The sequence below is a fragment of the Varanus komodoensis genome, unplaced genomic scaffold (assembly GCF_004798865.1).
Source record: "Varanus komodoensis strain SLA01 unplaced genomic scaffold, ASM479886v1 scaffold18_1, whole genome shotgun sequence".
NCBI classification, from domain to species: domain Eukaryota; kingdom Metazoa; phylum Chordata; class Lepidosauria; order Squamata; family Varanidae; genus Varanus; species Varanus komodoensis.
In genome coordinates, this window is record NW_025335548.1 from 6,593,528 (window position 1) to 6,620,838 (window position 27,311).

Sequence of the window (27,311 nt, forward strand, 5' to 3'; positions counted from 1 at the left end):
TGGTGACGGCTTCTCTCTGAAATCCTGAAGAGGTACTGAATTAAACAGAGCAATGGTTATATTCAATATAAGGTATTTTCCTATGAATACGCATGCCTATATTAAGGGAAAGAAACCAGAAAACACTTTCATCAGGGTTATCTGCAGTCTACAGTCTCATGAAGAGAACCCACAATTTGCGCAACATTATGGGAATACTTTCCAGTATGCAAACGTGTGGGGTGATAGTTAAGAGTGTTGGACTGGGGACCTACGAGTGCGGTTCTACTCCCCACTCAGCCATGAAGCTCACTGGGCAACTTTGGGCCAGTTGCAGCCTCTCAGCCCAGCCTTCCTGTGTTGTTGTGAGGATAAAATGGAGCTGTGTAAGCTGCCCTGGGTTCCTCACAAGAGGGGGGGAAATGTGGGGACCATCAGGCCCGACATCCAGTTGGGGTTAAACTCAGCAGAACCTGTCCCTCTAACATCCATGGACTCCCAGGCCTGCGTGGCCTCGCCTTGCAAAGGGAGCCAAGCCAAGAGGACACCTGCAAACTCTCATGGAATGAAGGCAGCACAGCAGCCGTCCTTCTTCTGCATCGGGTGCAGCAGTACCTGGGGGGAGAGGGACAGGCGCTGCCTGTGCAGCAGCTGCGTGAACAACCTTCTTCCCCATCAGGAATGGCCTTGCTGCTGCTGCACCTGTTGCAAAAGAGGGGCAGTGGCCACTGTCTGGGCAGAGGTCACCTGGGCCTCCCATGCTGGCAAGTGCACCACACACTCTGAGCTCAGGGCTCCAATGAAACAGACCGAGTCTGGGGAGCCAAGCCCAAGGAATCCATCATCCTCCCAGCCCCGCTGGGCCCGCTCAACATTCCTACTCCATGTTAAAGCATCCCTTTCAGCCTCCAATGTGAGAAATGCCACCAGCTCGGTTCCATGTCATAGTGCTGCAACAGGAAGTTTTTCCCGATGCCCAGTCAGAATCTGGCTTCCTGTTACTTGAGCCCATTATGTCCTACATTCTGGGATGATTGAGGAGTCCTGGTCCTTCTCTGTGTGACAAGCTTTCCAGTTCTTGAAGAATGCCATTGTTTCTCCCTTCAGTCTTCTCTTCTCAAGGCTGTGCACCTGTCAGTTATGGTTTGCCAGTTCCAATGCACAAGTGGCCCCCACCAAACAGCAATTTTGTGTTTCTGGGGAAAAGAGAATGGACAGAAATGCTTGTTTCTGCATGGAGGCAGGTCAGCAGCACTCACGCAAGGAAGCTCTGCTAACCTGTCATCTTCAAAAAACACCACGTTGACTCATGTCAGGGCTTCCCTTAGGTACTGCTAAATCTCCCTCACATGAGCAATGGGTCCCATTTGCTCAGTGGACCCACTGCTTTCAGGAGGGAATTGCAGCGCTCCACTAGGTTCTTCTCTAAGGTTCCCCTCTGACACGGACAAGTGTTGGCATGGACTTCAAGCTGGAAATGCAAGTTTGCAGTTCCCACGTAGAGCAAGGCCCCTGCCGGGAGACATCTCCGTCCTCTGAAGTTAGGATCAGAGAATTGCCAAGGGACCATTTAGGCTGCCTTCCTGCTCATTTTCTGCCAACCCGCTTGAAATTTTAAATGCATTTCAGTTTGCTTGCTCCAGCGTTTGCACCCAGAGTTACACACGCACGATTTGTTTCTGTTTCTTTCTTAAAGAGAAGCATTGAGTAATCTCTATCAAAGGTTTTTTTGGAGAGTGTGTGGGGCTGAGTCTTGTAAAGAAGTCAGCCTGAAGTCCAGTGTGATGGTTGTGTTTGAGCATGACATCATATCCAGAAATGCATGCAGAGCCAGCCACAGAATATGTCGGCTGGATAGGTGGCACCTGCAGCGGGAATCGGAGGTCCAGTGAACAGATCGCATTTGTCAAACACAGAACACAGGTCGGCTCATGCCTGTATCAGCAACTGAGTTCACATATGCATAGAAATGCATATTCGATTGGCAGCTGCTTCCAGGAAATCAGACTGATGTCTGTATGCCTGCAACTCAGTTTTGCTGTAGCACTAATGGAGGTGACGACTGGATCAGATGGTGAATTTCAGTTCAAGGGGAATGGGAGAGCCCCCCTCCTTCTCTTAGCCCCTGGCCTGGCAGGTGAGTTGCCTCTTTGAGAGAACCATTCACAGCAAAGTAAAAGGGTTAACCCACTCTTCTTGGATGGCCAGCTCTAACTAGACATTGTCTTAAGGCAAAAACACAGCAATAAATTTATTCACAGTAATCTGGCAGTAAACTCACGACAATATTCATCTACTTCCTCACCACTCTTCCCTGCAGCATTTTAAGGGAAGTTGTCTGTTGTTCTAGCTGACATTTACAATGAAAGCATTAGTTCCTTATTCTAACCACCATTGTCAAGATGGGGAATCAATGGAAAAAAGTCCATTCATAGGAGGCAACCTCATGAACCCCTGGTTTAATGAAGTCCTTGTCCAAAGCAGTCATTAAGGCTGTCAAGCGTGAGGTGAAAATTCAGAAAATTGCTGGATATTGATTTGAATTAACTTGACCCAGTTTCTGCTTGGGGCCTAGAACAAAGATTAGGACATAAAAGTTGGTTTGGAGCAGGGGAGGGGGTTCTGCGAAAGACGCTTGAGCAGAAAGGAGTGTATCAGCAAGACCTTTATTTTTCAGGGACTTTTTAATCCAAATACGGAGTGACAGGCTGGAATCTTCCTGCCTAGCTGCAGTGGAGGCTGGTGGCTCCCATCCTGGTGACACGGTGTGTCCACTTAGGCTTCCAGCCTGAGCTTTTGCAAAGCTATCCACAATCCTCACAGTGGTTTCAGTACTGGGGATAGCTCCCTCAATGTTCAGAACACTTGGATGGTGCTATTTATTGTTGTAAGCCGCCCCGAGGCTTCGGCGAATGGGGCGGCATAAAAATGTTTTAATAAATAAATAATAATAAATAACTCTAGTTATTGGGTGGAATGAAGAATATTTACTATTGGACGAAGCTGTGGGGGAGCTAGACTGTTTTTGTTTAAGAGTATTGCTGTCCTCATTCCCATGCCTGGATTGTGTTGTGTTCTAACATACCATGATGTGTCCCATGGTTTGTTAGTGGGAAAAGGACTATCAATGTAATTCCATCCCATCTTCCAGTTCTACCTCGTCTGAACATAGAACTGGGAGGCAATCTGCAAAGGCAGAAGATCTTCCTTTATCAAGACTAAGTCTTCCCTTTTCTTGTCCCTTTGCCTCCTCCACCCAATGGGGCAGCTCAGCTTGTCCATAGTGTGTCAATAGAGTACTCAGGTGGGGGCAGGGGTTGCTGTTCTGAGTAACTCTTTTCCTCTTTTTCCTATCATTTATAAGCATTTTACATACATAGATCAACATCACAACCAGTATGACCGAGAAACTAAAGATTTGCAAAACTGGTGGAAATGTTGAAAAAGCCTATGCTATCCTAGAACAAAAGATGATAGGATTTTCCCTGTTTTTCCTGCACTGAGGTTGGGTTGAAAGGCACTGGAAAGGCACTGGAAAACCGATCTCTGGCCCAGAGGGGTCTTTTTTTTTTTTTTTTGCTTTGCCCTAAAAGCAAGTTAGTTCTTAACAAATATGAATGGACTTGATCTGTACCTCCTAGACTAACATATAGATTAGAAATTGGTTTAATGTGTAGATGTTTCCACCTGAAGGCCAAAAATGCCATGCCCAAGAAGCTCTGTGGATCCGCATTCCCACAGGATGAAAGTCCAAATGCAAACAGGAACAGGGTTAGGATGGAAAAGGAGTGAGTCAAGGCAAATGAAAAGCCTTGGTGAATGTTTTCCCCAGGAGGTTCAATCAGCATAAGGATGGGTTCCAGTTCTCAGCATGGGCAGGTAATTCAAGGTTTAATCTTTGATTGTTTGTTTATGCATAACAATCAGATTTGCTGAGCAATGCTTGGCCTATTGACCTTCAGCCTAAGTTGCAATAGTTTGGCCTATAAACTTAAAACCAGCCGAACTTTCCCTTCATGAAATTTAGTTCTGTTTGCAGGAGGTTTTAGCAGACTCTTGGCTTTCCAAAGAGATCAAAATGACCTTTACTTAACCTTATTTTGTGCCTTTATTTGGGGCCTTTAGTTTGGGTTATGAAAGTACCCTACAGAACAATTACTGTGCACATTTGGGGCATTTTATTGCCCCAGGCATATTTGGTCTATAGAAAGAAAAGTGTAAAAGGAAGGAGGCTGGAATATGGGGACACTTTTGCTACCCAAATTTTGACAATGTCCCAAAAGGACTGGACAGTAGTTCTACCCATGTGCAAACTACACAACAGAATACAAGCAGGAGGGACAGGGACTGCATCATGGGCGGGGTGATGGCTTTAAGTTCCTACTGCCAGTAACTCAGCTTTCAGTCATTCAGAATCTTGACAGGGGCTGCACAAAGGCTGTGGAACCACTAAACACCCCGTGGTTTGGACGAAGTGGGTAGGGGAGTCTGGGCTGACCTCCAGGCCTGCACCTGGCATTCATCGAAATGGAGGAAATTGTGTCTGCACAGAAACAGTCAGTCATGTGAGCTCCCGCAGGAAGCCTCCAACTGTAGGGCCCATCTATGCACTTTTTACCCAGCGCCACAAGGTGGGGCTGTGCATTAATCATGGAAGTGACAATATGCATTATTTGCATCTTGAGGAAGTGAGCGTTTGGGCCTGTGACATCTGTAGACCCAGGGACAGGGTCATTATTCTCCCTGGCAACTCATAACTGCTGATTCTGCTGTTTGTGCGTTGTTTTGCAAGCCAACTTTTTGAAAATAGGGTGTGCAGAATGATCATTTATCAGCCCAGACTTATTTCCATTTTAACTAAAAGGGGATTAAGAACAATCCATCTTGGGGCAGAAAGAAAAGTTCTCCTAATAACCACCTAATAAAACATTGTTTTTTACATGGAATAATCAGAGGTGTAGTCCTAGGCATGTTTAGCCAGAGAAAAGTTGCATGACTCCTCACGTTGCTTAAGCGAAGGACAATCACAGGGCAATACAGCAAGACTATAATCCAGCCTTCCCCAGTCTGGTCCCCTCCCAATGTTTTGGACTGCCACCCATCAGCCCAAGAGTATGGCCAATGGTTAGGAATGCCAGAAGTTGGAGTCCAAAACACCCGGAGGTTACCAAGCAGGCCAAGTCTGCTCTCATCAATCTAAAGCCACAATTCTGTCCATGCTAGCCTGAGAGTAAGTCTTGCTATACACAGTGAAACTTAAATCTGAGTAAATATGCACAGGATAGGGCTGCAAGCCTGTGTACACTTGCCTGTGTGTAAGATACAGGGAGCCTGGCTTTGAGTCAACATGCTTTAGGTCAGGGTCCTCAGTATTAGAAATGCTTGGATGGAATCCAGTGGAAGTCACTTATGCTGAGCCGAAGCATTGCCAAGAGTCATGGCAGGGCAGGCTGAAGGATGAAATTTCCCCTAACAGTGACCCATGGTTTGCCATGGCTGAATGGGTCAGAGGTGTCCATTCACCCCAACAGCAGAGCTCCAGTACTGCACTCTTGGGGCTTAGAAAGCACAAACACTTTGGTTAAAGAACATGGACATCCAAAGAAAGAATGGGCATGACCAAGTGCTCCAGAAATGCGCAAAGAGGGTGCATGTTCAGACACCAAACTTCCTTCCTTCCTTCCTGGAACATATTTTACACCTGGTTTTGGTGTGTTTCTTTAGCCCAGCAAACTCAAGTAGCCAAGGAAAGATCCTAAGGTGGCCACTTGGGAATCACTAGAGAAGATGTAGATTGATAAAAAGAGTATATGCATAAAACGTGATATCATATATGTATAGGTCCACATTTACAGATAAGTACTGTGATTTTAATAGATATACAGTACATCACATCATAGTGCAGAAGACTGTAACTTTGCTCTGTCTCCCATCCTGGTACTGTTGATGGGCAGCTTTAAGGCTATCGCACAATTTGCAACAGCAATTGTGCTCGGGGTGCGGGGAGATGGCTGCGATCGTGATCATGATTGTGCTCGTGCTCATGCAGGGAAGACAGGGGCGATCGTGGTCGTCACCTAATGCAGAGTTCGCAAGCTGAGGCAAAATTTTTCTGAAATTTCTGTTCGCGACCTGATTTGGTGAACTGAGGTACCACTGTATTTCAGAAAGATACAACTCCACAACACCTTCACAGTGATAAATTAATATGCCCCTTGGTCTTCTCAGCAGTTTGATGCTCCTTTTCTTTTAAAACTTCTGAAGATTTGAGCCTCTTGTGAAGCAACCATTTCATTGTTTAGCTCATTCTCCACTCACAAAGACATTTGTTTCCTGTAATTAATCTTGGAGGGTGTGTCTGAGCAAATGATGCTCTTTGCCTTTGAATATTTGATGGAGTATTCTCTCATCTCACACTAGCAGGGCAGCTGCAACAATGGCCTGAACAGGTGCAGAAAAATTTAGGAACAGAAGACCTGCTAATGGCTTGGCAACGAAGCCCATTGCCCATCCAAATTAAACATCTAATTATTATCAAGACTGCGACAAGTGAACATTTAATAGATGATTACAATGGAATTGTAAACCATATTTGTTTTCTATAATTGTGGTTTCCCCTTTCTAATTCTTTAATTTCTATAAGCCTTTGCTGAAGAGAGCAACACTAGCAGCACATTTGAGTTGACTCTTGCATGCCATTTCACTAAAAGCTTAAGCAAACTGCAGCAAGGATCCTCAAATAATATTTTAACAGGTTCATGTAACTACTAAGTACCCACACTGGAGTACTTTTAACATTCCATTACATTCAGTGGAGATCCGACCTCTGTGAAGCAGATCATTCAGTACATGGTAAAATAGTGCTTGAATCAGCTCTCACCATTCCCATGGCACAGACAGGCATGGAGGCTGTGAGCAAGAGGGATTTGCCCTGGAAGCAGGCACGAGGAGCTGTTTTACATGCTCTTTCAATGTGGCTGCCGGAACAAGTGGGCCACCCCCACGGCCACCTCAGGATGTGCCGTGGGAGTCCTCGTCGGGTCCTGAGCTGGAGGAGGGGGCAGGAGCTAAACCCTTGGAGCCTCCTTCAAGGTTGCCCAGTGAAGCTTCTCACTCTGAACAGGACAGCCAATCTGTTCTGGAAGAGATGGGGAATTCAGGACAGGAGAGGGAGCAGAGGTGGGACCCAGCCCCTGACCCCATGGGGAGGCATTGGGAGAGAGCAGCTACTCAGCTGGAGAGGCTCCATTGCTCTCCAACAGTGAGACCTCCCAAGGGTGGAGCCATCAGTCTGGCTGAAAGAAAAGGGAGGCAAATTTCCAGTTTGGATCCCAAAGTTTCCACGTGCAGAGCTTTCTCCCTCCAGCTGTGATGAAAGGCTGTTTAAACTGTTCTGTTAACGCTGGAGTGTCAATAAAGGAACTGCCTTTCTGAGGGTCATCTAGAGTTTTGGAACCCAATGGAGGGAAGGAGGGACAGGACTAGCTCAGAACAGCTGCTTCCCAAATGTGTAATTGAATGGTTGAGCCACAGTCTCTGGTCAGAATTCATTCATGCTCTTTGCCCTGAGCCACATGGGAAGGAACTGCTCCAGCCTCTTTGTGTGTGCCAGAGAGAGGACGTTGAAAGTCCACATGCAACTCTGACCAGCTCAGCATGAATTTGGCAGAAGGCAGGGCAGGAAATGGACGTGTGGATCAGCTTCGCAGGAGAGGTGGAAGCGCTTCGGCATCTCCATGCTGCATCTCTGCAGTGATTCCATAACAGGAAATTCTCATCACTTCACCTACAATTTCTGCAGTTTTTTTGATGGACTATGAAATGGATACTTTTATATCGTTCATCTTCTCCCAGATCTATATGCAATATTTTGTATACTGCACAAGTCCAGTTTTAGACAGTTTTATATTGTATGAATGTTCCAAATAACTAATCCACATTTATTTGTCTGCATTAGCACTGCCTGTACGCAACATTATAATTATGTTTGGCTAATGTATTAGTGTGCATAAAAACCCCATGAGGAGCAAGTTCTTTAACCTTCCAAACCTTGCAAATGATGAAACATTTAATAATTTCCCCATAATAGAGATTGCCTTCAGGTCTTCTTAATACTAGTGTCTGGAGGTTATCTAATAAAGCTTAGTGATAGACAGATAGAAAGAAAGGCTCTTCGCACAGTGCATATTTAAGCTATGAAACTGGCTAGCACAAGATGCAGTAGCAAACACTGGGAGAGAGAAAGCTTCTCTCCTGGAATCTCTTCATGAGAGCTGCATGTTACCTCTGGACTCAGGGCAATATAGCTCTGCTTGCCGAGCGCTGGTGGACATGAAGAGGCCTGTCATGGCATTAATGTCCTACATGTGGGACTCTTACTGGTATCTGAGTGGCCAATGTAGGAAACCAGTTGTTGCACCAGAGAAGCCTTTGAGCTGATCCAGCAGGGCTGTTTTGGTTCATCTTTTCTCATTAATTAAAACAGGTAACTTCCCATTCCAAAACTGAAGACTTGCTTGAAATTCAGGAGACAACAGAACGCATTTTCATTTCTTGGGATTCTTATTGTCTTCACTTCTACTCAAGCAATACAGTCTAGCTATTGTTGTTGTTGTTGTTGTTGTTACTGGTCACATGGCCCTAAGTCATTTCTTTGGGTGCTGGGTTTTTGTTGAGGAAAAGTCACTCATTCAGATACTCTAGAGAGCCAAGATGGTAGAGTGGATAAGTGTGCAGGACAGGGACTCAGCCATGGAGCTCACTGGGCCAGCCCCAGACTCTCAGCCCAACCCAACTCACAGTCTTGCTGTTGTGGGCATAAGACTGAAGGGATTAAGAGGTGGAGGGTCATGGAAGCTGCCTTGGGTTCCTTGCAAGAGGAAGAAAGGTGGGGAAATATAAACTGTTCATTGTGATCATCATTCAATATTAAGTCTATTTTTTAAAGTATCGCTTTTATATAATACTTATTCATTTTAAATTTCTGCCTAACAAATGTTGCTTATCTTGTGCCTTTCAGGACAAAGTAAAATACAAATCACATACATGGGATGTATCTTGACTTGGTTTGGACAACACAAAAACCCACATTTCAACATCAACCCTTGGTGCAGCATAGTCCATACTCAGCTCACACTTAGCCCCTGAGTATAGGGGGTTTTGTTATCGGAACACAGTGCGTGATGTTGAATCGATGATGAAAGAAAAGCCTAAATTTTAAACTTTTGGACACTATTTATTTATTTATTTATTTATTTATTTGAAACTTTTTTAGACCCTTGTCGTGGTCTCAGGACAGTTTAACAATGAGACAGAATAGAATAAAGCGCAGCATTAGCTGGCTACTAAGCTGGGACCATATAATAAAACTGGGCTTTGTAAAGAACGGAGCTTTCCAGATCAGTCTTGAACCTTACCAGGAAGACTTAAGAGAAAGATCCCCCAGAACCATTTTACTGCTAGTATTTTGAATCAAGCAAGTTCAGACCCCCAGACTTAATTAAAAAATGGAACTTTCCTGTGATCTCTCATCACATGCAGAGCTTGAACTGACCACAGTGAGTGGGTACTCTTGTTCCTTATTTCTACCTGCATCTTCCCAAGTGTGGCTTCAGTTCAGACTTTTTGAACTTCATGTTGTTCCAGCAAAGAGAGAACAACGATCAAAAGGCAGCCACACAATAGAAACAGTAACGTGGCTCGCTATCCGAAAGACACGTCTCTTCTTCTCTTGACCTGTCCTCTGGCAAGGTGGCGTTGTCTTGCACGGCTTTCTTTGCCTAAAGCAATTTGATAGACAGTGTGGGATGGGGAATCGGCCTATGAAATCATCTTTTGCATTTTGCTTTGTCAAAGAGATGCCTAGAGGAAACTTGATCAGTAGGAGCTCTGCAGCCTCATCTCACATACATGCATGTGAAAAGGAATGGCAAAGTTGAGTTACACTGCTTTTCAGGTAGGTTGACAAAGCCATCTTGAGGAACAGTAAAGAACCAGAAAGGAAAATGGAAGTGCATGAATAATATAAAATGAAGTCTCCACTGACAGTCAAAAATGTGGAGTAGTTCTTACTGAAGAGCTCTGGTATGTCTTGGTTAAAGAGATTTGAAGGGAAAAGAGGCAAGGGCTTCATTTGGATGCCACATGACACTGTGTTAGGAGGAGATGCAGTATACCCTCTTGGGTACCCTCTCCCCACTTCTATTTTAGGTTAACTGCACCTGCATACTGCCTTACACATCTTTACTGTAGTTATTTTTAATAAGGAGTTATTGAAACAAGCCAGCTTCATAAGCCATGGCTTGAAGTTGACTTGAACTACCATACCATAGTTAAAGTTGACCAGCTTGTCTGGGTTTGGATGATAATGTGTGACTAATTGAACATGGAAGTAGCAGCTTCCAAACTGCAGGTATGCTGGAGGATGAAGGGACACATGCTAGAGTATTACCTTGTAACAATAAACCATCATTTAGTATTATGATTGAACCAGCCCAGATTTGAAATATCTGTTGTGCTGAATGTATGAATTTAAATCAGAAATACTGCTAGTTCATTCTCTGGAGGGCATAATTCTGGTCCTCAAAGTTTATGCTCTACCAACTAGCAATAGCTGAGTTTAGACAACAGTAATACCCCACTCTCAAGCAAGTGAGTTTTTCCTGAAACATGGGTTCTTGTGTTGTCTGAACCTATCCAAAATAAATGGCTGACCATGACCAATCCATGAAAAGAACCTGTAGTTTTTTGTGAAAACCATGGTGACTTGTTCATTGTAGACCGGTAACTTGGCTGGGTTCAGATCACACAATAACTCACATTTCAACATCAATGGACAGTTCAGCAACCAACCATAGCCATGGTGATGTCTGAACCTAGCCAGTTTGTAATGATGGATTAACACCACCTTTATCTCAGATAATTAGAGAAAGTCTTATTCCAGTGTTCAGACAGATCAGGCCTGTTGCTACAGAGATTTTCCAGGGCGTATCTCACAAATGCGCATGCAACCACTGAGAAGGCTTTCCTTTTGATACCCTCATACTTAACATGCAAAATTATGAGTTCTGAGTGACTGGGAGAAATTACCATTCTGTGATCTCAGCTGCCGGTTTGGTGTAGATGTTTTCTTGTTATAAGCTGCTGTTTGTTTGGTTGTTTGTTATATGACTGAATGCATTCAATTCTGCTTTGTAACAGTGTCTATATTAGGGAAATTAATGAATCTTCCTCCATTTTTCTTTTACTTAAGATTGTCAATGGCACAATCACTTGCTTATGATTCACATTCTTATGATTTAGTGTTATAGAGAAGTTGTGGGTTTAATTTAGTGATTAGTTCTGAAGAACTCCAGGCAATATTTTCCTCCCCCCCCCCCCCCCGAGCACTTTTGATTAATTTGCTGTGCATCACAGAACACTATGTTGAATACTGAATATTTTTCATCTTCTATAGCAATCTGGATCTATAGTAAAGTTGTGGCTGTATGTTGGCATGTAAACACAAATAAGGATCTTGCCAGCAAATAATGTTGATGACTTTTGACTTTTGATCCTGATGGAATAGGAGAAAGTGATTGCAGCACCTCTGTATCAATATTAGCACCACAAAGACAGCTCCCATCCATGGGCCCTGTTGGCTGGGCTGGAGCGTGGCAGCAGGGCCTGCTCCCCTGGCCCGGCCAGTGGGTAAGCGGTGAGGGTGCGTGGCCACGAGGAATGCCGCAGCCGTGCAGAGAAAGGGTCAGGCAAGGCAAGGCATTTCCCCTCCCAGGGATGAGGCACAACCACCCTGCCAGGATGACGACCACCCGTTGTCCTGAGGCACCTGGAAATTACCCTGTCAACAGCACCCGGCAAACACAGACAAGGAACACGCTTTTTATCCATAGGAAACAGAAATGGTCACCAGGAGCAACCACGCTCCCATCAAGCAATTGGCACAAGTCTAGGAAGCGATGGGGACCTTCCCATTGCCACGGAAGCAAGTCCCAGAGGAAGAGACTAAGAACCAGGGACTTAGAAAATGGAAGTGGACAAGCTCTGACCGCAGACCAGGCAGCCCAGCCCGGAAGACGGGATACCTGCACCCTTCCTGCCCCTGCGTGGGACTCCTTCCGAGAGCCTTATGTGCAGGAGAGCCAGCAAGAAGGAAGTAGACCGGGACAGTCTCCCTCTCTCTTCCTGTGAGCTTCTCTCAGTCTGTAGGGCGGGAAGGTCTTTATCTCTTTGGAAATATAGCATGAGACCAGGAGGCAAGAGGAATGTTTTCCGCCTAGACCACATAAAACTATGCTTTGCACCTGTTCTATATCACCCTCTGAATAAGTTTTCATTTGTTTCTAAGTGCAAAGCTATGGCATGATCTCTCTGGCAGTTTGAATCAGACCCCAGCAAAGGATCCCAAATCTTTTGAGGCCATGGCAGGCATGGGGTGCCTTCCCTGAGATGACCTGAAGTAACATGGTTTTCTTTCTGACTGCCTCAGGGTAATTCAAGAATTCAAGGCTACCCAGTGGCAAATAAAAGGAAATACTCACCACAGTGAGTATCCTATTTATGAGGCTGATGTTCTGAAGTGCAAGGCTGGGCCACTGGTGGCAGAAGTTGGAGCTGAACTGGGAGCCAGGAGTCAAGGCAGCTAAGTGCCAGATAGGGTGGAAGGACAAACCTTCAAGACAGGATCGAAAGACATACAGGGACCGAGGGGCAGCCAGAGGTCACAGGAACCTGCCATAGAAGACCCATTTCATAATAGGAGAGGAGCCCTCTTGTCCTGAGGGGGCCAGCTTAAGACGGGCCTCCTTGCGAAGGCCTTTAAAGACCTCCCAGGGCGTTCAGGGGCTTGACAGGTGCCTTTCTTTCATTCTTGGCCGAGTCTTTTTATTGTCCTTTTATTGTCTTTTAAAGTTCTTTCATGCTATCTTAAATTGATTTTTAATTCCTGTTGCTGTTTTTATCTATTGTATTTTATTGTTTTTATACTTTGTTGTAAAGGTCCCAGAGAGCCACAGGTGGTATAGAAATGAAATAAATAATAATAATTAGCCCTGGCAGCTCCAGGCAAAAAAGAACCTATGTTGGCCCTGGCCAGAAAGGTTAGCAGAGGCTTTATGTATCTTAACACAAGCCATTGGAAGACTTGTAAACCAGTTTAACCAAAGAGTACTACTCATAATATAAGTGGGCCAAATTGGAGTTGATCACCATGCCATCTTAGACGCTTCCTAGGGCCATCTGGGTGTTCACTGTTAAAACATTCTCCCTTTCTGTGAACATGGATCTTTGTTGCAAGTCTCCCTCAATATTTTACAGGGAAGTACAATTTCAGTTCAGAAACCAAGGTTTAGAGCCATCAGGCTGGTCACCGTAAGGACCTGGCAAACACTGCTAGAGCTGTGGCCATAGTGGGAAAGTCCGAAATCAGTCAAGGCCATGAGCAGCATCAAACGAGACCGACCGAGAGCTGCTTCTACCCCAAGCTAGAGAATAAACAAGCATAACATTGAAAAAGAGGAGGTTTGGTCTGATTCAGCAGGGCAGGTGTGACATGAAGCAGAACCCCCCTATCCACAGGGATTGCTTCTGAGCCCCCGGTGGATACCTGAACCCACGGATACTAGCAAGCATGACACTGCACGTACCTGCCGTAAAGGTTTATTTATGAATTAGGCACAATGAGACATTGCACCGCAAGGCTAGCAAGCGCCGGCTGCGCCAGAAGGACTGGCAACCTGCCTGCTCCCCTGCTGCTTCCCAGGCTCCCCCTGTCAGCCAAGACAGAGCCTCAGCTCACCCCTCCTCCCTCCTGCCCCCAACACCAGTCTTATTCCTAGGCACCTGCCCCACCACCCCACAAGGGGCTGCTCCCGCTGGCTTCCTCCCCACCCAGCCACCCAGTGCATATCCTGCGGTCCCAGAGGGGACTGCGTGAGATCGCGGGACTCCGGTCAGCAGTGGTTAAGCGAGAACGTGGTTGCTGAGTCAGCAGATGTGGCCGTTCTGCTGCGAATAGTTTGAGGATTGATTGATTTCTTGCAGGTTTCTATTCTGAGTGCTTTGCTAAATGCAGACCATTTTTACTCATACTTAACAGCTCTTCCGAGCTGAATAGGGTCATTATATATTTTTAAGATCTACGATCCATTTACAGTTCAAAAGTGTTAACCTCTAATTCCCACCATGTTTGCACTGCACCTCCAAAATATTCTTTAGATTTCTTTAGAGCTGCTTTTCCCAACTGGATACCCACCCCTGCAGATGTTTTGGACTACAACTTCCAGAATTGCAGACTTAGCTGAGGATTATGGGAGTTGAATTCCAAAACAGACACCAGGTTGTAGACATAGGTTTTAAAATGCAGATAGATAAACCTATTTTTCCCTCAGACAAAACTTGTTTGCATCTTCTCTATAAAATTAGAATAATAAGACAATCTCATTTTCAATGAGAAATGAAAAAGGCAGGCAGGACATGACAGCACACAACTGGATAGAGTGAAATGTCCTATTTTTTGCTTTGACTGCATATTGACTGATAGATCTGCTTGTGCATAATCATGCTGTTTATCTTTAATGATAAAACTGCAGTTTATCTAAATACAATTGCTTAAAGCTTGGCCTCTGCAAACAAGCACCTTACAATTGATTCTGACTTACATGAAATATTTGGCCTTAGATTTCTGATTGTCTAGCTGGGCTTGACTGACAGTAAGAAAGGTCAACCTGCTTGCAACTATTAAATGACCTTTAGGTTTTGGAAACATAATAGATAAGCTGTACCTTGTTGCTATCAATCTTCTTCAAGAACTAACCTGCATATGGAATATATTATTTTCTTATCATCAAAATATAATATAACAAACTTTTTGGATCTACACACGAGTGTGCATTGGCCCTTAAAAGTGGCTCCTTAGATTGGATGGGGAGACACCTTTAAAAATGCTTCTCCATAGCTCATTCTTTCTGCCCATTCAAAACACAGTCCAAGCCTTGAAGGCTTGAGAAAACTTCCTTTCTGTACCCATAACCATAACCTGTATTTGAACTATAAGCCTAAAATTGAACAGGTTTAACTATCGTAACAGAGATTTCGGCAAGGCTAGCTTTCTGAATGTTTTTTTCTGCAAAACATTTTTTCCAGCAAATAACAAACAAGTTCCAAAACTCAAAAACTTCACAGGGACATAGTGAAACGTAAACTTGCTTGTGACATCAAACATGGCTGAAATACCCGTGCCTCGCATGGATTACCAAAATGACAGAGTTCTGAATATTTTTTGAACAAGCACTTTCCTTCTGCCCATTGTAAACAAGTGCAAAGGAAAAAAATGGACACAGACCATGCTGTCTTCAACAATAAAACTAAATGTAATCACAAAATCTTGCAGAATTACCAATGCCTCCTGCTAATTTAGAATATACAGTAGTACTTCAGCTCAGGAACACCTCAGTTCACAACCAAATTGGGTCATGAACAGAAATTTCAGAAAAGGGTGGGGGGAGATGGCCGTGATCGCGCCTGTCTTCCCTGCCTGAGCACAACAGCGATGGTTGTGCTCAGGCAGGGAAGATGGGCGCAATCGCAGTCGTGCTGAGGGGAGGGGAGATGGACACAAGCTTTGCTGTCCTTTGTTATCTTTGTCACTTTGTTTCAAATTTTTGTGATAAAAAAATGGTTACAGAATGGATTAACTTTATTAACATTAAACCTTATGGGGAAATTTGACTTGGGTCACGACCAATTTGGGTTGCGACCAGAGTCATGGAATGGATTAAGTTCATGAGCCAAGGTACCACTGTACCATCTAACTGGATGTTTTTATGCACACCTGGGTTTTTTCCAACCCTAACATTAACCTGAATTATATCATCATCTTCAAATACAGCTAAACTGCCCATGTCTTATATGGATTTTTAAAATGTTAGATTTCAGGAGGTTCACTTGGAGGAAAGATTTGTACTGCCCATTCCAAACATGTGCGAAACAATGAGAGCTTGAGAGTGACCATGCTTTCTGTACAAGTAATCCTAACCTGGACGTGCAATGTACTCCAAATCCAGGAGATTTTGGCAGGCGGAGTACAGATATGGAAAGAGCAAGCTTACTGGATCTTTATCTAGCCAGGTCATGAGCTCTGCACTTTCGGAACATGCTACAAGCATGAAACACCTCAGCGGGACCGTCATTGCCCTAATGTTATCCATAACCTGGATTTCCGCTGTAAACTTACAAATGTTGCGAATTCCCCATGCGTCATGCAGATTTCTAAACTCCTGACTTTCCTGAGAGTTTTCTGGCCAGCTCACTCTATCTGCCCCATCTAAGCACCTTCCAGGCCTCGGAAGCAACAGAAGCTCCTTGGTTTTGCTAACCCTAACCCTACCCTGGATTTCCCCTGTACCCCTAAAATACAGGTGAAATTGCCAGTAAACATGCTGAATTCTAAACGCAGCACTCGCCTGAGATTTTTCTGGCCAGCACATTTTATCTGCCCCTACTAAGCATCTTCGAGGCCTCGGAAGCATCAGAAACCCCTTGTTTTTGCTAATCTTAACCCTACCCCGGATGTCCTTTGTGACCTCAAAATAGGGGCGAATTCCCCATGTATCATGCCAATTTCCAAACTCCTCAATTTCTGGAGATTTCACTGGCCAGCTCATTCTATCTGCCCCTTCTAAGCACTTTGCAGGCCTCAGAAGCTTCCCTGCAATCTCCTATCATCTGGAGCAACAAAGAACAAATCTGCCCCACCTTCCATGGGGTGGTCCTTCAGTTCTTTGATTGTGATCGTGTCTTCACCTGATCTCTCCCCTCACTTTTCTTCTCTTGACTAAATGTTCTCAACTCTTCCAACTGTCTTGCTTAGGACTTGGTCCCCAGAATTCTGACAATCCCACCTGCCTTCCATTGGACTCAATCCAGTCCAGTAATATTCTTCCTAAAACATGATACCCAGAATCCCTTTTGAGGAAACAATGCTATGACGTGATGTCCACCAGAGGAGTAAGTGCAAAGGATTTTGAATATCAGGGCAAGCACAGACACCTGTTCCTTTCCTCCACAACGGTATGTTAGCTTTTTTCTTTTGTAGCTGTGACTTCATAAGGGAAACATTCTGTGATGTCTGGGGGCGGGGGGAATCCATGACTGGATCTTCTTCTTGCTCACAGCTCTTCCTACAGGTGTAGTCAAGGAACTCTGCTGCACCCTGCAGCACCCTGGTGCTATCTTAAAAGCCAGAGGACAGTATTCTCCATGTCAATTTGGAAACAAAAATGTGAAGGAAAATGAAATTCAGAAAGGAGTTGGGCTGTCTCCCTGGCATTCCACTCCTTGATAAACTACTTCCTTACTGCCCCCTATTCTCTGACTAAATGTAACTGGAAGAAGCTCAAATGCCTTTCAATCTGCTACAAATATTTGCCTGAGCTCCTATAAATGGAAAGGTTTCCTAATAGGGGATTTGCAACTTCTGACTAAACCTTTGTCCTGAATACCAGACTTTCCTGTCTCCAAAAATCACAACGAAGATGACTAGAGAACCCAGACTAGGCTCTGGAGGAGAACGATATTGTGAAAGGCTGGGCAAACTTCAGTGAATGAGGGACCATGAGCAAACAGTAAATGCCTTCTGTTAAGAAGTCCTTAGTCTAACTTTCTGATGATGTGCTTTTTCTGTATATACGTGTTCATTTTTAATGTCTTTCTACAAACAGTTCTGCAACAATTGCGCATGTGCAACTGGTACAAAGAAGCATCCCGGCTCCAATTCTGGAGATCATATAGGCCATCATGCCTATTAGCCACAGCTAGATTCATGCTGCATTGATTAGGCCAATCCCCTTTCAAAGCCATCCAAGTCGGTTGCCATCCATAAATCTTGTGGTCCTGAACGTGATAGTTTAGGTCTGTACTGTGTGAAGAAGTTGTTTTGTTTTTATGCTGCCCTGCATCTCTCACTAGTTGGCTTCATGAATCTGGCCTCAGATCCTGATATTATCTTCGTATACACTTTCTTCACACCATGCATAATTTTGTACACATTATAACCTCAGGTACACACCATGATAGGCATCACTGTGTCTTTTCCACAACCCAGTAATTGGAGCTCTTTCTTCCACAACAGTGAAAATTGTTTGCTCCAACAAGTACCACCTTTTCTGTCAAGTCAATTATTATCTAGCTAGCTTCCATGGCAGCTGTGGAACTGGGGCAAACTTGAGGAAATCATGAAATGCACAACACCCTGCATCAGAAACAAATGTGGCAGTTCTGAATGTGCATGCACTCTATGTATGTATATATGTATGGTGGAAGAAAGGAGGCAGGATGCTGATACAGACAGGTATAGAAAGGCAAGTGACAAATTAGGAGGAGGGGAAGGGAAGGGAAGGGACGCAGAAGATAAGCGTGATAGGTGTGGCATAAGCCAGCATGCAAAGGTTATTGGAACCAGGTTAAGAAACCCATTATGCTTCAAAGAGGTTTGTCTACAAGTGGAATCGCCAGTGTCTCTAAGGCAGCCTTTCCCCACCTAGGGGCCCTAGACATTGCTGGACCAGAACCAGTCCTACCATGAGGCAGAGTGAAGCCATTTCCTTAGGAGGCAGATGCTGAGAGGCGGCAGCACAGGCCTGCAGAAGAGTTGGCCCTGGGTAGAACTACAGCTCTCATTCTCTGTTGGCCACATTGGCTGGGGATAATGGAACTATTAGTCCCATGGCAATAAGGGACCCCCACAGTGGGTACATGTATTTTATGTGCAGCTTCAGGCACAGGAAGCACCCAAGGGATATATCTATATAACACCCCAATCTACCCTGGCAATGCTAATCACATGCCTGCAATCACGGCTTTCTTTTCTGCGTGCACAAATAGCACCACAGAGTGCAGAGGCGAAGCTTATTTTTTGCCCTGTCGGGTATGCAAACCAGTCAAACCATAAGCCCATTCATTAAGTTAGAAACTGCCTGTTACAAAGCACCCTCTCTAGCCACATGGTTTTCATCCCTTTGCAACAATTCCCCATGCAATAAAAGGTGCAGAAACAAAAAAACTTGCTGGAGATTCGAATACTTACGCACAAACCTCTCTAAGCATAGAGACGGTGGCTTGTGAGTTTACTGCTCGTCTGTTATGCTTCTGTCTGGGCCATTGCCCTCCTCTTCTGTCCTGGGTACTTATCTGATTGCTTCAACAGAGTGTGACAGAACCTGCTGTTAACAAGCTTTCTCTGCACCCTGGGTTTATGTGGGAGCAGTCGGCTAAAACAGACAAAAGCAGAAGCCATGCAAACACTTGTGGACTAGAGAAAGCCTGTTTTTGGAAAAGATCTCTTGGACTTGTGAGAAAAGAAGGATCAGCAAGAAGCATTTCACATTTGAATGTGGGGGGAAAGAAAAATGCCACCAGCGAAATGCAGAGTGCAGGGGTGTTTGGAAGGGAAGGTTAATGGTTATCAAATCCTTTAGGAGCAAAGTCACTTTCCACTTTCCCCAGAGAGAGAAAGTCATTCTGGAGAACACCTACAACCAAAGCTCCAGGGCTTCAGGACTGACTGAAGATGCCAGTGTGGCTTGAAGGGCCATCTTTCCCCACGGATAGGTGACCAAGTTCAAACAGCATTTCCAGCACAGTGAAACACACGGCGGGGCTCCTTCCATCCCTTACCTCTTCAGGGGTGGTCATGAGGATGAGGATGATTTTCATTTCTGGATCACCTCATAGCTGAAGTTTGCTGGATGGTTTACAACAGCTGTGCCCATTTCATTCCTTATAACATGCCCTTCTGCCCAGCTCCTAACTGTGCTCCTCTGTGGTTCCATTCAAAAATTTCAGAAGGAACCATCTGTCCACCTTCGCTGTTCCCAACTAACTCTGGTTCCCTTTTCATAGAATCATAGACTAGTGGAGTTGGAAAGAGCCATGAAGGCCATTGGGTCCAACCCCCTGCTGCTCTCTTTTGACTGGGTGGACGGTAATAGATGCCAAGAACTATGTTTTTCTTATTTTTTGCTCCCTTTAAATTTAGCCGGATGCTTTCAATGAGGGTAGCAAGTTCCTCTTCTTGTATATGTGTCACTTACATGTAGCGCAACTCCACCTCCCTTTTTGTCCTTTCTATTTTATTTGAACAGGTTGTATCCATCCATTGTAGTGTTCCAGTCATGTGAGTCATCCCACCAAGTTTCAGTTATTCATATAAGATCATAATTGCCCTCATGTACTATGCGCTCAAGCTCGTGTTGTTTGTTTCCCATATTCTGAGTGCTGGTGTAGAGACACCGAAGTTCATTCTCCCTGTGCCCTGGTTTTCTTCCTACATTTTTGGGGGGAATGGTGTTGGGCCCTGCTTGAGGCTGTTTCTCTGTTGAAATATGTAAGTCTTTGCCAGGTGATGGTATGCCGTGCTGCACATCTCCTTCCCTATATATTCTAGTTTAAAGATCTCCTGATGAAGTTTTCCATGTAGTGACCAATCATCTGCTTCCCGTTCTTTGTGAGGTGCAGGCCATCATCTGCCCATCATTTGCCAGTAGTCCATCTTCCAGGAAGCTTAGCTTGTGGTCCCAGAATCCAAATCTCTCTTTACGGCACCACCATCATAGCCAGTCTTTCACCTGAAGGATTTTTCTTTCCCTAACAGTTCCTCTTCCACATACTGGTAGGATTGAGGAGAAGATTATCTGGGCCGCAGTGTATTTTATTTTCCTCCCTAGAGCCTCAAAGTCTGATGTTATTTCAGTGACGCTTCTCCTGGAAGTGTCGTTAGTTCCCACACGTCAGCAAGTTGTGTGAACTTGCTTGTTATATTGTGAACCTTGGCACCAGAGAGACAGCATACTTGGCCATTCTCCGGGTCACCACAACATACATATTTTTCCATCCTTTGCAAGGGGGAATCTCCCACAATTAACACTCTTCTCCTTTTGTTGAAAACTTTGTATCCCTTTCCTAGCTTGATTGGCCTTTTGTCTCTTTTTCAGTTGCCCAGTGTGCCATGCAGCTCTTTCACAGTGGGTTTCTCACCCATTCCTTCCTCAAGGAGCCTGAAGCAGTTCGAGAGTTTCACTGCTTCCGTGAGTACAGAGGGTTTTCCAGGTCTTCTGTCACCCTGTTCCAGCGAGCTTCCTCAGGGTTCTCTTCTGCCTCCTTGGCTTGCTGTTGCTCCTCTTGCTTCTGGACTACACTTACCTGTTGCATTTCTTCTGCTCTGTCTAGAATCTCTTCATTTTCTTTTACTGTCCAGAGAGTGGACACTCGCTGCTCCAGTGCTCTCACCTTTCCTTGTAACGGGGCTACTGGTGTGCAGCTGTTGTGGTTGTTGCAGGCCACCAGTGTGGCGTCTCCTTGGCCTCGTTTGTGCCACCACATACAGCAGGGAAACTAGAGATAAGGGAGAAAAACACCTTATTCCACTTTGCATAAAACCTGCTTTTCAAAAATACAATATCTAAAGAGAGACTAAGTCACTGACTGCTAAAATGTGTAACACCCATTAGCAAAAGCCTAAAGGTCTTCACATACCCCCATGACTACAAAGTATGGAAAGGGCTTCCACTCCCTCACAGCCCACGAATGAGCTGCCAAGGTCATAAAGCACTTTCTCAGCGCAGGAGCTTCTGATTTAGACTGCTTTATGTATCAAGGTTGGTTTTACCTCGTGGCATACGCACAGCTAGCCATCAAGGCAGCTTGAAGGACCTGAAATGGTGGTTGGCGTTTGCTTCAAGGAGCAGGAAAGTGAACCCTCCGGAACCCTCAGCTCCGGGTGCAGTGCATCTGGCATGCTGCCATGTGCCTCATGGATCGAATAGGCCCTGACTGGGTAACATGCAAGAGTTTCTTTTCAGTTCTCAAACCCTCCATCTGGAACCCAAGCAGAAATAGGAATGTGGGTTTTTTTAATATTTGCAAACTTGCGATCATCATAGAAAAGTGCACATTTCAAAATAAGGCACACTTTGAAATGTGCAGGAGTTTGTTCTGTTTTAAAATCTTATGTTCATGCTTTAGTCGAGTTGTGAGAGAAGTTCATGTTTCTGAAAAATATCCATGAAAATGCACACTATTCCATTTGCAGTGGACACGCTTTCTGCCTGGACAAACCAAAAAGCGTGTCAGTGGCGGGGGCCAGAGCATTTTTCTGCGGTCCCAGCAGGGCAACTGCCAACTGAAGCTGAGTGGTCCTTCAGGCAGGGAGGGGAAAGCAAGGCCCGTGCAGCTGCTCTGTCTCTGACCCATGGAAGACGAAACGGACCTCCTCCACAGCTCGAGGTTGTTCCTGGGAAGCTGGGAGTGCAGCCCCCCATGGGCCCTAGGGTCTCGGCTCTTGGCTTGCTTCTCTTCTGTTCTCCACTCCTGGGGCAGCAGATACAATTGCATGAGTTGAGGTAGAAGTTGCACCCATGAGAGTTCCTCATGAAGGCCACATCACACCTTCAAACCACTGCCTGATCGTGAAGTTACTGAGTGCCTGAACAAACTTGCTTGAACTTGCCGGATAACGGCACGAAGAAGGCGATCCATTAAGAACAAACAGCACCTTGAAGAACAGACAAATGCTGCCTCCAAAAGACTCCCAGACTGCTCTCTGGTCAAATGTTTCCTGCCTACTGGAGCTTTGCACACACTGAATCCAATTCTAGCATTTTAAAAATTACCATGGTTTGTACCTTCAGCCTGGGAATAAGCAACCAAGTAAGAGGTATGAGTTGTAAAGAATATATTTGTGCTATATATACCCTTCACTTGTATGTCAGATTCTTTAGAGCATCTGCGTGTTAAATTAATGGTTTTGAGCTCTCATCTACTTCCGAAGCTACAAATGTCTTTCAGAGAAAGTCTGAGTCAGTAGAGAAGAAAGCAGTGGAAGGAAGGAAGATGGAGGTTCATTTAGGATGGCACCAAGAGTTCATTTAGTAAAGGGAGTTTCAAGTATTGGGATTTATTCTCTAAGGTGCTTGTCTGGAGGATTTTTCAGAGCTCTCCAAGTTCTAGCAAAAAGGCTTATGTCTGAGTTCACTTCAGAGCATAAAGGTGACTCTCAAGTACTTTATCTCCTCACATTGCTATTTCCTGGCTGGAAGTCTGATGAAAAACACCTACTTTTTATTGGGCCCATTGCACCACTTTCAATATGGAAAGATTATGATTTATCTGCAAAACATTTTAGAATGACAACCCAATATCCCCAAATAAAGGACAAATGACATTTAAAGACACGACCACATTTATTTCTCACTTTACAGAATGGGTTTGAAAGTGCAATTGGCTCATCAGTATAAATCACACACGTTTTTGGAAAAGCTATATTTTACAAAGTGGTAGCATTCCCTCACAGACAGACAGACAGACAGACATGCGCACGCACGCACGCGCACACACACAAAGAGTGAGCTCTAAAGAACTATTTGCTGCATGCATTTGCTATCACATCATAGGATTTAATATAAAGGCCAAAAGGGATGAAGCATTTTGCAAAACAAAAAAACAAAATGCAATGACAGCTAATCCTCAGGCAATTTGTTGAATAAAAACTCATTTACCTTAAGGACACTATTGATGGTGGAAAGCAATGGATGTTCTAAGTTCTACAGCAAGGGCCCTTCTGGACATTTTGACCAGCAGCTTCACTCCCTGTTCTATATTGGCTGTGAAGGCCAAGAGCAACAGACTTGTGCATCAAAACACCTGGAGCACTGGAAGTTCTGCACAGCCAGAGTGTATGGATTCAGTTCCAAGAGGTACAATTAATGTTGGCTATGCATAAAAAGAAATACTTTAAACATTCATGTACAGTTGTCATGCTCATATGTACCCAAACCTGAAAAGGAGGAAGAACAGAGTTTTTCAGGGAGTTTCAGTGTTTCATGGCTCATCAAGAACAGGACACCACAGAGCGTGGAGCTCTGCATTCTCCTGGCTTGTTGAGGAAGATGATCTGTCATCCCAGCCGATGGCACCAGAGCTCAGTTCGGAGCAAAGCAGGGCTGTGTGGAACAAGGGGAGGATCTATGGGCAGATCCCTGGGTGATTTCTCATTTGCCCACTTTTGAAGGCAGTTAGAACACAAGAAGGGGTCTTTTCCACAGTGGCCCACACCCCAGGGGTGCAGGGCAGTATACAATATAATAATAATGATAATGATAATAATAATAAATCAGGCATGCTGCAAGCCTTTAGGAACCCCTGCAGATTTAATAGAGACCTTCTTCTGAATATTATTATTATTATTAATTATAACATTTCTATGCCGCCCCTTGCCGAAGCCTCGGGGCGGCTTACAACACAATGTGAATATGTTTTCTGGGTTGTAGCAGCAACTGTGTTTGCTGCATGGTAAGTCACAGAAGCTCACAGATTAAAGTAGATGTAGGGTGGACTTCATAGATGCAGTAAGTAGAAAACAAATAGTCTGCTCCACTTCAAAATGTTGTTGTTGCATTTTATCATGCCTTTTTCCTGCTGGTGAGGAACCCAAGGCAGCTTCCATAGTGGAATTTTATCCGCACAGCAGCACTATGAGGAAAGGTGGGCCGAGAGGTGTGACTGGCCCCAAGTCACCCCGTGAGCTCCATGGCCGAGCAGGGACTTGAACCCAGATCTCCTGAGTCCCGGCCCAGCACTCCAGCCACCACATCACACTCAACACAACAGCAAATGCTGAACTCAAGGCAAATTTACTTGCTTCCTGCGAGCTGTGAGATATTTTAAGGGGACCCACCTTTGTTTTTCCTTCTTTGGATGAGAAAGCACAGAGGAGACGAATTGTGCTTTTGCCTCACTGCGCTCAGTTTGCCGGAAAGGACCATGAGCACTCTGCCCCCGGACAAACAGGAAGCCGCCAGTCCCACCTCAGCTCCACTCACCCACCTGGTGCTCCGCGCTGCCCAGTGCTTTGACTCACACACTCTCCGTCCCTCTCCTTCTCCCTGCAGAGATGAAACTGCCTGTGGCTCCCTCGAGGTCTGCTGAGCATTCACCCGACCTCAGCCTCGCAGCAAGCTGCCCTTTCAGAAAGCTGCCAGGCCCACTGAAGCCCATGAACACTCTTCTGTCAAAGCCTCAGCCCTAAGCGGATCGCCCCATTGAGGGACAAAGTACCCTGCAGGGGAGGACTCGATCCGTTCCCATCAGGCTGCTGACTGGCAACAAGATGCCACGACCTTGAGCATTTCTGCCTTCCATTTTCGCTTCTCATTACACAATCACACACCTTTACAAACTGAAAGCCTTTGGCACAGATGGCACTACCTTTTATGTGTAGACATTCTCAGTTCTGCCCCACCACTGTGCTTGCATCTCCTCCTCGGGGCTTCACTGGCTGACTTCAGTTTGTGATTTCTGTTCCCACATGCACAGGGAAAGAGAAACCTGCCAATCTCAGTCACACCGAGATTGCTGAGTTTTTGGAGGTCAGCCCTCCATTCTGCAAAGTTTGCATTTTTAAAAAATAATCCATACAGAAATGTGTGTGTGAAGTTGTGTGCATTTTCTGTATTTTTGTGCTTGTTTTTAATGTAGGAACTTTCCCCAAGTAGTCTGAAATACTGACTACTGCATGCCTTCCTCAAATAAATGCATGTTCAGTATGCTTTCACTAATATGCACCATTATGATGCTCATTTCCCCCAAGATGAGCTGTGTTACAAAGGTTGCAAACATGCAAATTTCACAATTTTTGCTGAAACATCAGTAGCAATAGCTGGCACTATGGGATACCCCTGAAAAATGTTTGCACCAGACCTGTGAAAAATGCAAGATCACTGCTGGTCTCATGCCCAGGTTTTAATCACTGCCCACTCTGTGTGGAGAAATTGAAAAAATTTAGTCAGAATCAAATGTGAAATGTGCATGGATTTCCTCCATAGTGGGGCTGTCAGTTTGCAGGGAGAAATTTGCACAGATTAGGACATCTGTGCAAAACTGAACAGGAAAGCTGTGTGAATTCACTGTGATCCTCACATCTTATGCAAGTAAAAGCAAAATCCCCATGCATCTCTAGTATAGTCTTGATAGTTCTGCCCTCAGGCTTAGATTTTAATCTCAGTCAAACAAAGCATTTCTTCTCACCAGCTTTCTCCAAGCCCTCCTGTCTCCTTATGAAGCCAAGTTGGGCCTAGCTGCATTGATGGCAACGTGGAGCCAGGGCAAAGCTCAGAGGGAAGTAATCTCCACTGCGTCTCTTTCTTGCCTTCCCCTGATATTTCATGCACTGCATAACAGCATGGCAAGCCAGTGTAGTCCCAGGAGCCACTTTCTGTGTAATCCACATGACCAGCATTTACAATTGAGAGAGACAGCGAGGGAAGCATCAAAGGACCACGGCTGGCCTAATCCCAGTTTAGGTTCGCAAGGGCTTTCCCCCTTGAGCCAGTCCGTCTAAGCCTGACGGCAGCTAGAGGGAGGGGGCACCTTCGGGCAAGGTCTGCACTGAGACCCCGACCTCTGCATGGCCTGTACACCCCCAGCGCTGCACTCTGGAAGAGGTCCACACCTTACTGGCAAGACTGGGGCCAGTTCAGGGCCACTTCAGAACCAAGCTGCAACACAAGAGAAGGGAAGGGAAGGGAAGGGAAGGGAAGGGGAGCACACAGACTCTCGGGTGTCTGAGGCAGCTCACTGGAATTAGGCCAGCATCTGCCATGCAGGCCTTTCCCACATGCAGGCCGCTGCTTTGTTTGCGTTTCATCCTTCATCAGCTGGTTTCGTTAATGCACTTCTTATATCATGCTGGTCATTTTTGGAAGACTTAGTTTTAAAAAGCTAATCTGATTCTTTGAAGTTTAGCATTATATAAAAACCGATACATTAGCATCCCCTCATCTGACATGTGTGATGCTCCAAGCTTCAAGGTCAGGAAAGGCTTGAATTAAAATTTCATCTGGAACCTCCACTTAACATTACATTATATTCGGCATCTGACTTTCTTTTCCCATCCATTTATTTTTTGCTGTCATCGTGTAACTCTTTCACAAGTGGTTGTTTCTTTTTGGCAATGGCCTTGTAATTCTTTTGAAATGCTGCTCTTTTCTGTTCTTATTTATTTCTTCCCTGAGTATTTGATAACAATACTTCTGATAAAAAACAGCAACAGCAGTAACTAATTTCTGGTTAAGAGAAGAGTTGTCTACCTGGAGGCCTCAAGAATGAGCATCTTTTACGAGAGCCAATGTGATGTAGTGGTTAGAACATTGGACAGGGACCTGGGAGATCCGGGTTCTAGTCCCCATTCAGCCAAGAAACTCACTGGGTGACCTTGGCCCAGTCACTGACTCTCAGCTGGACCTACCTCACAGGATTGTTGGGAGAATAAAATGCAGCAGAGG